Here is a 12,087-nt window from a genome sequence, read left to right on the forward strand (position 1 = left end):
GAGGCAGGTGGATCTCTGTGAGTTTGAGCCAGCCTGGGCTACATAGTAAAACCTGTCTCAAAAACAAAAATTAAAAAATAATAAAGCACCCAGGCTTGGGGTGCCCTTGGCAGAGAAAGATGGGGGCTATGGCTCCGTGGGGACCCGTCCCCGACACAGCCAGGTTGATGGGCACCAGGAACCGGGAGTGGATTCCCCGTGGTGAGAGAGTAACGACCCACTTCAGGAGCTGAGGGATGGGGAAGTCACAGATGGCAGAGGCGCTGCTCTAGAGGCCCGGCTAGCCTCTCAGAAGCCTGTCCACAGCTCTGCCCTGTGTGCGTGGAGCTAGGGCAGGCCACGGGGAGAACGCGGGCTGCCCTGGCCTGATACAGAGGGTGGGGCCTAGGCAGGAGAGCCCAGGTCTGTCAGGGGAGCTGGGCTCTGAGATAAGGTGAGGAGGGTGGGGCATGGAGGTGGGTGCGCTGTCTCCCACTTCCAGTTAAGTCCCAGATTGTTCTGCCCTTCCCCACAGAGCCTCTCTCTCGCCAGGGGTGGGGCGCCAGAATCCCTCTTCCCCAGTGACCCTCTGCTCCCGGCAGGGACCCTCTCGGGGTGACAGGAGGCCCAGGCTGGAGGGAAGAACTACCTAGCGGTAAGTATGCGCAACATTACATATGTATATTGGAGAGTAAATAACCCCAAAAAGCGCCTTGTAAATAGACTCCGAGTTTATCCTTTATTAATGAGGCACCGAGTGCCCCGCTGTTTTAGAGCAGCGAGACTTTCATAATATCAAAACCTAAATTACACTTGCGTCTCTCATCCCAGGGACGACGGGATGAGCAGAGCTGTGCGGCTGGGACTCGGCTTGCAGAGTGAGTAAGCAGGAATCCCTCCCTTCTCCTGGGACTGGCTGGTACCTTCTGGCCGGAGAGAGGACAGGGGTACATGTGTGCACATGCACACATGTACACACGCTCACTCACACCCCAGTCTCCAGAGAGCTCTGCTGTCAGGCCTCAGGCTACAGTGTGGAATGCGTGGTCCCACCGGCCCGTGTGCCTGGATTGGACTCTGTAGGTCACTCCCAGGCTCAGGGGCTTGAAGGACAGGATTGGGCCCAAGATACTTGCAAGCTCTGAGACGACCTCACTCCCCATCTCTCAGATTGGGCTTTACATAAAGCGTCCTGACACCCTCCCTGTCCCGACAAGCAGATTGCCTGGCGGTGAGGTGGTCACGGATCAGAGGTGCTAGGGATTCGCACAAGGTGCATGCAGTGTTGATGGCCAGGACAACTAGTTCCTCTCCGGCAGTGGCTCTCAACCTGTGGGTCATGACCCCTTTGGGGGGTCAAATGACCTTTTCACAGGAGTCGAATGTCAGATATTTACATTATGACTCACAGCAGTAGCAAAATTACAGTTATGAAGTAGCAATGAAAATAACTTTGGTTGGGGGTCACCACACAGGAGGAACTGTAGTAGAGGGTGGCAGCGTTAGGAAGGTTGAGAGCCACTGCTCAGTGGGCATGGCACCATATCTTCTGTGCAGTCCTCAGAGGTCCAGCCCCTACCAGCTCCCAGGTCAAGATCAAGCCCCTGAGCGACACCAACCCTGTACTCACAACATGCTTCTAGCGCCCACCCTGAGTAACGTGGGCCAGGGCCTGGGTTCTCGGAGTCACCCTATTCCCGAGGCCCCGAGGGGCCGAGTCTCTTCTCTCCCAGGGCAGGCCGGTGAGGCCGAGGTGGGCAGGTGGGCAGACGGACGCAGTGTGGCAGGATTTACAACCTGGGCTGGCCGGGCTTCTGGTGCTCTGGTGGGCGTCATGTCGAATCTGCCCCATTATATGGACAGTTGAGTTTAATAGTCATTGTGTGATCACTCCAAGCCCGGCAAACATGGCGGGCCACACCCCCTCCACGCAGCCACCGGCTCCCCAGCCACGCGGCCCATCCGTACAGTAAATTAAAAATATGAATCACTTCTCCCCACTGCCTCCCCAAACGCTCATCTTGTCAGCCTCTATGTTGCCTTCATTTGTATTACCTTAATTTAATGTTAATTATGGTCTTCATTTACAAGGAACAAGCCAGCCCTGCTCTGCCAAGGGACCTTCCCCCTCCCCCATCCGCCCAGGAGGGAGAGGCCTAGGGAGAAGGGGAATTTGGGGGCTGCATAAGAAATCAGGAGGGGAGCCAAAGGGAGGGTATGAGATGAGATCTGGGCCATCAGTGCCTGGTGACCTTTCTGGGAGGGACTTGGGGGACCCCCACCTCCCCATATGCCCTGTCCTCAATCATTTATCCATTCAATAGCTACTTATTGAGCACCTAATATGTGCCAGGCAACCAGAGAGCAGTGAATGGGGGAGGTGTCTGCCTAATAAGGGCTAATGGGGTCCCCTCTGCCACCCTGAATCAGCGTCAGGAACACAGACCCAGTCCTGTAGGGAGTGGACTGGCACCTGGCCCACCAGAGGGCACAGAACACAACAGTTTTCCTTTCCTCCAAGCTCCTCTCCTGGCTATCAGTAGCACCCTTCCACCAGTCAGTCTTGTACCTCTTCCAAATGGGAAGTTCTTTTGGCAGTCTTTACTGAGTCTCGCTTGCTACAGATCAGTCTAGGCTCAAAGCTTGAGTGGAGCCAGGAGTGGAAGCGACTCCCCGGCCACATATACACTGTTTCTGGAGGGCTTAGAGGAAGGAACCCATTGTCCCGGCAACCCCAGTTACGCTGTGCTGTCCTGTGGTCTCTCCCCAAGTCTTTGGGTCTGAGGAGTGCAGGAGGCCTGAATGTGACCTTTTGGTCGTTGCTGGGCTGACGGTGGGACGCAGCCACATGCAGGTCTGTAGAGCCCGTGGGGGGTCACACAAGTGCACAAAGGGAGCTGGCGGAAGGCCACCTGCACTCAGCCCCCCCACCCCACCCCCCGGCTGCGGAAGCAGATCTGCAGCTGGGAACATCTGCCTGACAAGCCCCTTCTGCGCAGGCTGTTATGCGTCCATCTCTAAGGAGTTCTGGTCCACAGACAGATCCGTGCCCGCCCCCAGGGCCCATGTGCCCTCCCTCAGGTTTCATGTGTTAGTGTGTATATGCAGGAACGCGTGTCCAGCAGGCCCATGTGCGTGTGCCCCCTCCCGCTGTCAGCGGCGCTGATGACATTGGCAGAGGAAAGTGATGACAAATGCCCGTTATCAGCGAACGAGGCCGATGACAAATGGGCGGGCGCCCGAGCAGCCCCATTACGCTGTAATAACAGAAGATGGATGGCCTGGCGCCCCCCACCCCACCCCCACCCAGCCGCGCCGGTAACGGGAGCCGATCCGGCTCCGCCCGCCGGGGAGGGAGCCGCGCTGAGGCCGCGGCCGGCCGCTGCCAATCCCGGCCGGCGGAGACGCCCGAGCCCCAAGCCGGGAGACCACGCGGCCGCCCGCGGCGGAGGAACAAAGCGGCGCGCTCAGCGGGCGCAGGGGGCGCACGGGGCGTCCCGCCTGCCAGGACACGCAGCTGTGCACACACATGGCCGGCACACGCGCCAGCCGCCTGTGTCCTTGCACGGTGCACCTGCGGCTCTTGTCCAGGCACAACCCCAACCACGCAAGGCCAGGCACACAGGCGTCCTTTACTGCCTGGCACAGGCTTACGTCTGCCACATGGATCTGGGTATACAGTTACCAGCATAAATTCACTCACAGAGCCACATGTACCACCTCGGATTCATGCACATTCCTGCGGAGACCGTTTATAAGCTGGGAGAGGTGGTACACACCTGTATTAGCAGCAGTCGAGAAGCTGAGGCAGGAGAATGGAGAGTTCGATACAGCCTGGGCTTTAGCCCGACCCAGTCTAAACAAACAAACAAACCAGGAAAGGGTGTGGGGAATGGATTTTCGTTGGTCAGTGAGTGTTAGCCTAGCATTCATGAAGCTCTGGGTTTGAGCTCCAGAGCTGCATAAACCAGGGGAACTGGCACATACCTGTAATCCTAGCATTTGGGGAGAAAAGGAGGGAGGTCAGAAGTTCAAGGTCACCCTCGGTTATGTACTAAGTTCAAGGCCAGCAAGAAATACGTGAGACCCCATCAAAAAGAAGGGAGGGAGGGAGAGAGGAAGAAAAAAGAAAGCACTTATACTGTTGTACATGTGTGCCCTAGCGTGACGGCACGTGTACCGGAATCTGAATGCATACAGCAGAGATGCGTGTGTATGTACGCAGGCCTGGCACACAGGAGTCATAATGTCCAAACCTGAACACACAGGCAGAAGATGTCCACAGCTGCATCAACAAATATTAACTGAGCCCTGCTGTGCAGGTGTCAGCTGGAACTGGGGGAGTTCCGATGATGAATAGGACACCATCCCTGTCGCCCAAAATGCTAGGTTTGCTGGAGGGCCAGACAAATGGCTCTGAGTGAAGGTGGAAGTGATTTGTGCTTTGACCCAGTGCATCGTTTATTATGTGGACAATCAAGGGCCTTCCTGGAGGAGACGGCCAAAGGAAGAGTGAATTTTCCAGAGGAACTGAATTCTGAGCACAGGATACAGAAACAGGAAAATGGTGGGCTCGGCCGGAGCTCGGAGTCCAGGTGAGTGGTATTAGCCGTGACTGGGGAAGGCTTTACCAATCTCTATAGCAAAAGGCAGGCAGCTGGGGGCCAGGGAGGTAGGGACAGTCCAAGTGACGGACCCAGGGGGACAGAGAGTACCCTATCAAGTCACTGGATGGGAAAGTGAGCTTGCTGGCGGTGGCTGGGCAGCGCTGACTTCACTGATCTGTGACCTGTGTGGTCCCACAGGGCTGTGCATGCCCAAGAACTCTGCGCCTGGCTTACTAGTTCTGCTTCTCTCCATTTCGAAACTCCTCACACTTCTAAACAAGGAATCCCATGTTTTTACAGCCCCTGAAAAGTATGTATGCAGCCAGACCCAGAGATGGAACCCCCGGGGTTTCAGCTGAGGTTTGGAGGAGAAATTGGTGCCTGTGGCTCAGAACAGGGTATGCAAAAAGCTAGAGGTGGATTAAGGGATGGGGGGAACTTTAGGGTCTCTATCCCAAATGGCTGCTTGTGTGTCTCTGCCGTTGAGTCTGCTCCCTTTGCACGCCTGTCTTGCACACTCTCTAGTGTGTCTCCTGCACCCCAGCACACAGCACCCACATGGTCCTGGTCCACTGACTCCGGGAATGCACAGATAGATGTCCACACAGGAGCCCACGTGTGTCAGAGACTGTCCCATACCCTCAGGCACGAGGCCACTCCCACAGTCCTATACTTCCAAGGCAGTTCTGTCACTTGGGCTTAATCTAGAAGCAGAGTGCTCTTGCCTCTGTGGCCTTCGTTGGGTGTCTTCTTTGGACTCAGAACTGACAGTGGTTAAGGAGGAACCACCAGAGGAAGGACCCGGACCCTGGGGTGGAGGGTTGGCGAGAGAATAGTTCAAAGCATTAATTAGATCAGGCTGCAGGTCTCAGAGCCTCCCTCTGCCGACTGCTCAGCAAGGGCGCTCTCAGCCTTCCCACCGCAGAGTGGGACAGAAGGCGGAAAAGCCGGCGCCGGTCCCCAGGTGCTGACCTGGACTGTTGTTCAAGAGGCAGGAGCTCGTGCCAGGCATCCTAGGCTGCTTACCCCTCCCCAGGGATCTAAATAGGGAATCAGGGCATCTCGAACAGGGACCCGGAAGTTGGCAGACCCAAGAGGCGGAGGCACTGGTCCATTCTCAGAAGTCCCCAGATGACACAGGCAGGAGTGAGGAGCCCCCCCACCCCAATTCGCATGCAAAAGGGAACCCTGGGTAAATGAAGTGTCTGGAAAACAGGGTCGGGTGATGAGAGGAAGAAGCAGGGCCGCCGCAGCCTGGATCACCTCTAGACAGCCGCTAGCCTTCCTCCTTGCTGCTCTCCCAGGCTTCCTCCCTTGTGCCCGGGAGCAATTCCAAACGCCAGCTTGACTTTCCCAGAAAGTGGCTTCCTCTTGCCTGTAGCACGGGACTCACAACGGTGGCCCACACCTTCGGATGACCCACTTGGGGTCTCCGCGGTATCTCCAGGCCCTACTCCTGCCCCCACTTCAGCTGGCTTAACCACCAGACCTGTCAAGGGGCTCTGGGGATCCTCCCACCCAGGCAAGGAGACTTCAGTAACGTGCACCAAACCGGGGATTGGCAGGATTGGGGCGGAAGGGGGGATGGGCGGAAAGGGGTGGACCTCGGCCCTCTCTCACTTCACTTTTTCTGTAGCGTGATTGACCCGTCATTAGTTATCCGTCCAAGGTCGTCAGGCCTGGCCCAGCCATAAATCACCGCCGCTGGTGAGGAGCACCAGAGGAGTGGAGACAGTCCAGAGCGCGGCCCAGAAGGGTCGCAGAGAGGTCCGCCAGGCTCATGGGCGCCCGCCCCAGCCCTTGCAGCCCTTGTGACTGTCCTTCTCAGCTCTTCCCCTGGCGTCCCTGCCTGCCTGTCCCCCGGCCACTCTCTCCGGTCTCCATCCATCTCTTTTACCGCCGAGCTGCGACTAGACAGGCTGGCCAAGAAAAGGGTGACCAGGGCAGGTGACAGTCCTCGGTCATCTCACTCACAGCTTTTACAGGTTATAAATCTCATCAATGGAACGTAATTCCCGAAGGGTAAACTGAGGCACAGAATCCTGGCCAGAGATGAGTCTGGGAAGGAGTCTCACTCCATTCTCACCCCGGGTCACCATCAGCATCAGATCTTCAGGCCTCCCTACTCCGGGCGGGTGCTGCAAGGGTCTCTCCGCCCTGAGAGGACGTGGGTCCGCGTCCTCGTCGGGTGCCTCCTCTCCAGGAGCGGGGACCCTTTCCCCAGTGCCCAGGTCCTCGGAGCCGGGCCGTCCCGCCTCTCTCGAACTCGCCCGGCTTAGCCGCCGACCTCTTCGCCGGTCCTCGCGCGCCCTCTGCCGGCGCCTCTTGGGAAGCGCGCCGCCGTCCCCGCCCAGGATACACCGGCTGGTAAGACAGCCAGGCGCCTAGACATGGAGCTCTGCATGACCCTGCTTTTGGAACACCCCTCGCACCAGGCTCCCGGAAAACTCATTTGTTTCTTCAAGAGTGGAGGTATTGAGGACAAGAAATGAACTTGAAGCAGGCCAGGCTCGGAGGATATGGGTCATCTGTCACCTGGCGGGCACCTCCCTGGAGACCTTAGCAGGCAGGTAGATGCTTGGGTCGGGAGGGCCAGGGGGCTCCTGAGACGGCAGGACCTTGATTTTCTTTCTGAAGTCAACACCCGCGAGTCCCCATGAGGCAGCTTGAGAAGGGGGAACAGGCCAGGGCTGATTCCTTCCCAGTTTGCTGTTTGGCTGACAGGCAGGGAGGGTGACCTGAGCATATTCAGATTTCCTGATCAAACTGAACTAAAAGTACTCCCCACAGTGCCAAATCAAGGTCAAAAGGATGCGACAGAATCCCTCAGAGACCACGAGGAGCTGGGGGAGGGAGTGTCTGAGGCCAGAACTCCGTGGGTCCTGTCGTGGAGTTCAGGCAGACAGAGCAGACATGTTGAGACTGAGGGAGGAACTATGTGCGGAGGTGTGCTCTGCTCTGGCAGGCCTCAGGAGTTCCTGCTGCCTTCACCCTAACTCCTTCACGACGGTGCAGAGAACTGGGCATCCCCACTCAGAAGGAAACTAATGATTCAGAGCCCAGGTTTGAGCCAGGCTTGTGGGGCATCCTTTACACTCCCACCCCCCACCCTCCACCCCGCACTCAGGAGGCCAGGTCTGGAGAATTTTGAGCTCACACACGGCCAGGGTGAAACACTGTCTCAAAACCAAACTGAATTCTGGTTTCAGGATTGTCAGCATCAGCAATTCTCTCTGCAGACTCTGAGGGAAGCTGGAAAGGGGCTGGTGCAGAGTCCTACTGAGAGATCTGAGTGACATCCATGTCACTCATGTGTCATGACTTAGGACAAAAGAAGAACCTCCCTGGGACTAGGGTTCTTTTTTTTTTTTTTTTCCTTAAAAGATTTATTTTTGGGCTGGAGAGAGATGGCTTAGAGGTTAAGAGCACTGACTGCTCTTCCAGAGGTCCTGAGTTCAATTGCCAGCAACCACATGGTGGCTCACAACCATCTATAATGAGATCTGGCACCCTCTTCTGTATATGTAATGTACAAATAAATCTTTAAAAAAAAAAAAAAAAAGATTTATTTTCTAGCCGGGCAGTGGTGGCGCACGCCTTTAATCCCAGCACTCTGGAGGCAGAGGCAGGCGGATCTCTGTGAGTTCGAGGCCAGCCTGGGCTACCAAGTGAGTTCCAGGAAAGGCGCAAAGCTACACAGAGAAACCCTGTCTCGAAAAACCAAAAAAAAAAAAAAAAAAAAAAAAAAAAAAAAAAAAAAAAAAAAAAAAAGATAAAAAGATTTATTTTCTAAATTCTCTGTGTGTGTGTGTTGTTGTCTGTGTGTGTTTTTTTTTTTTTTTTTTTTTTTTTTTTTTTTTTTAATTCTCTGTGTGTGTGTGTCTGTGCGTGTGCGAGTGCAGGTGCCTGGGGAGGCCAGGGGCATCGGATCCCCTGGAACCAGAGTTCCAGGCAGTTGTGAGCTGCCTAGTGTGGGTGCTGGGAATTGAACTCAAGCCCAGGGACCTGAAAAGAGCAGTACATGCTCTTGACCCTTGACCATCTTTCCAGCCTGGGACTCAGGTTTTTCATCTATAAAATGGAGACACAAGTGTATCTCCTGCATACTTACATGTAGAGCTGAGCTAAGCAAGGCCTTGGCAAAACCGCTCAAATAAACCAGATGTGTGGTGCAGGCAGCTCAGGCCCTCCCCAAGTCTCCTCCCAAGGTTTGCGCAGTATTATCTGGTCTTTCCCGCCTTCCAACAAGTCCTGTGGGACTCCGGAATCTCTTCTCCCAGTACCCACCCAGGTTCTGTGAATACACGTTTGAAATGCCATCTCAGAAAGGAAGGATGCACTGTGTTGGGAAGGGGGGCCACACAGGCTGCTCTGCTGCTGGTGCCCATGCGCTGGAAGTTTCTGCAGGAGCTGACTGCACAGCTGTATCTCTTGGCTAATACTCACAACTCTCAATGGATCATAGCCCAGGTTCCGGGCTCCATCCATGCACAGGTCACAAGCTGAAATGCTTGCGAGGATTTGGTCCCATGAAAAGCAACAGAGGAGACTGAGGAGTCTGGAAACTAGGAGCAGTTGTTGCCATGGGAAATCTGGGGAGAGGGGAGTGGGGTTAACAGGGTCCCCAGACCTCCCCCAGCTCCAGCTGTGGCTCACAGCAGCAGCGTCCTAAGACCCTTCCCCTGGACCTGTGTATCCTCTCTACCACTGCAGTACCCTTTCACCCACTCAGTCCTGCAAACAGCAGTCGAGGATGCAGGGCAGAAACCCGGGTCCGGTCAGCTGAGCTCACTGCCCAGGGTCCCGCAGGCTGAATGAAGGCACTGGATAGCCTGCGATCCCTGTGGGGCTCTAAAGAAAATGTCCTTGCGTGCTCATTTTTGTGGCTGGCAGGATTCAGTTCCTGGTGGTTGCAGTCCTGTTTGCTGCTGAGCATTGGTGGGAACCGCTCCTCAGAGGTCCTGCCCCTGCGTCAGAACTCGCTCACCATCCGACTACCAGCCAGAGCAGGCATCAGCATGCACTGCCTCAGAGGTCCTGCCCATGCTTCGGAACTCTCCCGCCACCCTGCTAACAGTCAGAGAGCTCTGCTTTGAAAGGGATTGTGTGGTTAAATAACGTCCCCTTTGTCACCTAATAAAACATGCCCACCGAGCTCACACCCTATAGCAGGATGTTCTACCCACTCTCAGCCTCTCAGGAGGGTGGACACTCCCTTCATCCCTGGTTCCGGCCCTCCTGAACTATGTGGGGCACCGGACCAATCACTGTTCGTGTGTGATCTTCAAGTTCCTCCCTTGTAAATGAAGCCGGAGGCAGGATGAAATGGAAAGGCCTCCTTGTCACAGAACTGAGGCTGAGCAGATGAGGGAACTGTGATCCTTGAGACTGGAGCCCCACCTCAGAGGGAGATGCAGGATTGTGTGCCCTGCCAGCGACAGGCCGCCACCCAGCCTCCACACAGCAGCCCTAACTGAAGCAGGAGCCATGACAGTCAGGCGGGCAGCACAGGTGCCATGCATTGGGTCCAACCACCCTGCTAGATGCTCAGAAAGAGTGGTCTGAAATCAGGGGTGCCCACAGGAACCCTCAGACCAGCGTGGGTGGTCTTGGCAAGGTGACTCACCAAGCTGAGGGAGCGGAGTGTGACAATGATCAGGGGGTGACCAACTCTTTGTTTCAGCCTCATTCCTCAATTCTGTCCAGCTTCTAATCTGTGCCCCACCCCACCCCCACACCACCCCCGACTTCAGTGTCTGGCTCAGCCTTGAGGGCTCTAGCAGCCTCTTTGGAGTCTCCTTGTTCTAATCCAGCCCTAGCTGGGCACTGGCAGTTAATGTCAGCTTCCTGAGCCCTCTGAGTTCCTATCAATCTCGGGAGCCCCTCCTCCCAAGGAAACACAACCCCATCTTTCTCCCGGGCTCCCTCCTGTTCTCCCCAAGGGCCAATTTTAGTTCAGTACACAAACTCCACTTTGGGGGTCATCTCCCACCAAGGCAGAGGGGCTGGAAGGAGACCCCTCCCAACTCTATCCAAGCGCGGGAGCTGGGTAAGAGGTGGGGAAATGAATATTAATTTATCATGATTAGGCAAATCCGGCAGGGAGAGCCGATTCAGGCGGAGGAGGCTAAAAAGATGAATTTCAGCAATAAAATTAAATAAGGACGGACGGGCAGCCCCTCCTTCCTCCCGCTTTGCTGATCTCTCTCTTTCTTACAATTTATGAGGCCAATTATGAAGATGGGGTTGGAAGTTCCTGGAACTTCACTAAATGCAAACGGCGGTCCCTGCTGTTCCCATCAAATTAATTAACCGCGCGCTATTGATGGCCGCTCAAGGCTGACGCAAGCGGTCCGCCCTGCGGCCTCCTCCATGGACACAAGGACCCAGAGCTCCGAATCCAGCCAGGACTCTCCTACCTTCTCTAGTCCCTGGCCAGCACCACCGGGGACCCCTTCCAGCCCATGCATCTGTCTGAGCCCTTGATTACATGGGGGCCTGTAGTAGGCTAGCTAGGGACACCAGGTACTCAAACACCAAGTGTAAACACGCAGCCCACAGACCCAGGACCCAGACAGTGTGGCAGGCACACGAACAAGCGACCACAAGGTTGGTCAAACACCAGCATACATCCAGGGAACAGGCACCTACGGGCACTGTCTGAGGCTACAGGCTTGTTCAGTCAGGGCCAGGCCTGAATCTAGCAGGTTCTGCAGAGGCTCCACAGCCACTCACGCGGCAGTGGTGACTGTTCTAGCCTTGATTCAGTCCATCTTCTGGTGGCTTCCTCAGAGCCCTCCTAGTCCATCAACCCCTGGGGGCTCTCTTGTCTTGGGATGCTCTCCCAAGAAGGCAGCCATCTCTTCCACAGGAGAGCAGGGCTGAGATCCCAGAGCCCTCCGGAGGCCAGCTTTTCTTGGGGCCTCAGCTTGAGAGACCCCAGTTCCAGAGCTGGGAAGCAGGGCCGCCCAATGACTCAGGGATTCTGGGAAACTGGTTGGCTGGATCAGACTGATGGGCAGAGTGGACACAGGCCCACACTGGAGTCCACTGTAAGCCTGTCTGCATTCTCTCTGCAGACTGGAACCACTGCTGTGGCTTCCTTACCAGCTCCCTCTCTCAGAGAACAGGACCGTGTCCCTCCCCACTGGGAAAGTGAAGATGGGAAGTGAGGCCACCTGTTCAAGTTGTACCCCTTGGTCCTGGCCACAGGAGTCCCATTCCTACTAAAGGGGCAGGAATCCTACAGCCCAGGAGAGGCAGGGCACAACACAGCCTGCCCACCATGCTATGCCCACTGCAGAGGCGGGCTGGTGATGCTTGGTCTATGTCTGCAACGGTTCTATTTCAGCAGCCAGAACTCCAGACACAAGTTTGGTTCACGGTAAGGTTATGGCCATGACACATGTTGTCACCCCAGGCCCCAGGTCAACACAAGGTTACCTTCTGGTAGGGCTGGGTCACAGGCACCCTAAGAGGACCTGGGTTGTGGGCACAAATT

The 12,087-nt window shown here is 55.8% G+C and overlaps 1 long non-coding RNA gene across 1 annotated transcript; it reads left to right on the forward strand.

Moving 5' to 3' along the window:
- Window positions 1–476: 476 nt before the first annotated feature.
- LOC119088281 lies at window positions 477–8,005 on the forward strand. The gene is made up of 4 exons (XR_005091904.1): window positions 477–634; window positions 811–857; window positions 4,369–4,574; window positions 6,572–8,005. It is a non-coding gene; the product is annotated as an uncharacterized LOC119088281 (long non-coding RNA).
- Window positions 8,006–12,087: the final 4,082 nt, after the last annotated feature.

This window comes from Peromyscus leucopus, chromosome 1 (genome assembly GCF_004664715.2).
Source record: "Peromyscus leucopus breed LL Stock chromosome 1, UCI_PerLeu_2.1, whole genome shotgun sequence".
Taxonomy (NCBI): domain Eukaryota; kingdom Metazoa; phylum Chordata; class Mammalia; order Rodentia; family Cricetidae; genus Peromyscus; species Peromyscus leucopus.